The sequence below is a fragment of the Sinocyclocheilus rhinocerous genome, unplaced genomic scaffold (assembly GCF_001515625.1).
Source record: "Sinocyclocheilus rhinocerous isolate Xijiao unplaced genomic scaffold, SAMN03320098_v1.1 C36527952, whole genome shotgun sequence".
Lineage (NCBI taxonomy): Eukaryota > Metazoa > Chordata > Actinopteri > Cypriniformes > Cyprinidae > Sinocyclocheilus > Sinocyclocheilus rhinocerous.
The window spans coordinates 1-1,249 of NW_015782588.1; the positions used below are offsets into that span (position 1 = coordinate 1).

Here is a 1,249-nt window from a genome sequence, read left to right on the forward strand (position 1 = left end):
CAGGAGGATTCCATAGCATACACCTTTATATGGCTCCTCTAAATACGGCTGACCAGCAACACTAATACACAAAAAAAACGGACATTTAACTCTAAAGTGCCATTCTCATCAAGGACGATAACATTTTAATTATCCTTCTAATTCTATAATAGATAAGTCCACAAAAAGATTGTAACAATAATGACAGAGGAAAAATATCATTGGAATCACTTTTCTTTCCCTGTGTGCGCTTTTAAAAAATGGAACGTTATAGCCCTGTGAAGTGGCCCAGCACTAATACAGTTATATTTATAGTCATCTTTTTTTTATATGAACGGGCCGTTACGCTGCTAAATAGTTTCTTTGCTTTTATACATTTTATCAATAGTCAAATCTTCTAGCTAGCTGAAAACAATTAAAATGAATGGATGCTGGAAATATTTGGTACCACATCAGTGCGCTACAAGATACACAATAAATAAAAACAATAAGTGTTCTAAAATCGCCTCAAAATATCAAACATATTTTGATTTCCTCAGACTGGAGGGAATCATAGTCTGGAGGTAAAAAAAAATGATGCCCATCAGACATTATGAAATTTTCTGTGAAATCTGTTAAATCCGACTGTCCAAAATCTGCAGACTGACTCTGGCTTTCAGCTTTCTTGACTGCAAATTGGGGCATAGATCTGGGCAAAAGTTGCATAGTGTATTTCAGCCTTCAGTTAAACTTCTACATTTTAAATCGATATTAAACAGCAGCCAGTTATGAAGACTTGATTCATGACATGATTGCACATGGCTCACCTGAGACATAGATTAGCTAAGCAATGCACAGCAGAACGGCGCAACTCTATGTCAGGCTGGCTGGGGTCACCGTAGTTTACCAGAATACCGCTCAGTCCAAGGAGCTCTGGAAGATGCTAGCCAGGATTCAAAATTAAGAGGATTAGATTATAAAGAGTATAAAAAAAGTGGGAGTTGCCAGATCTGTGATTCTTACTCTGTGACACCTGGATCCATTGCCATACACTAGTGATGAGAGGGCAAGCAACACTTCCGGGTGAGTCCATGAACTGCATGTGCGCAGAGCATGTGTGCAGTATGATACCAAAACATCAAGCGTATGCTCATCCACTATTACCTGTAAGTAGTAACAAAAAGTATTTAAAAATGATGCCTCTTGATAAGAAGTCATATGTATATTCAATATATGGCCACACTGTAAGTTAGGGCTGCACGATAAATCAAATGGAATCGAGATCGCGATT

The 1,249-nt window shown here is 37.9% G+C and overlaps 1 long non-coding RNA gene across 1 annotated transcript; it reads right to left on the minus strand.

Annotated features, from left to right (window-relative positions):
- On the minus strand, positions 1-1,121 carry LOC107736152 (uncharacterized). Its single transcript, XR_001639595.1, has 3 exons — positions 982-1,121; positions 786-901; positions 1-61 (listed from the first exon to the last, which is right to left on the minus strand). It is a non-coding gene; the product is annotated as an uncharacterized LOC107736152 (long non-coding RNA).
- Between the last annotated feature and the right edge of the window lie 128 nt (positions 1,122-1,249).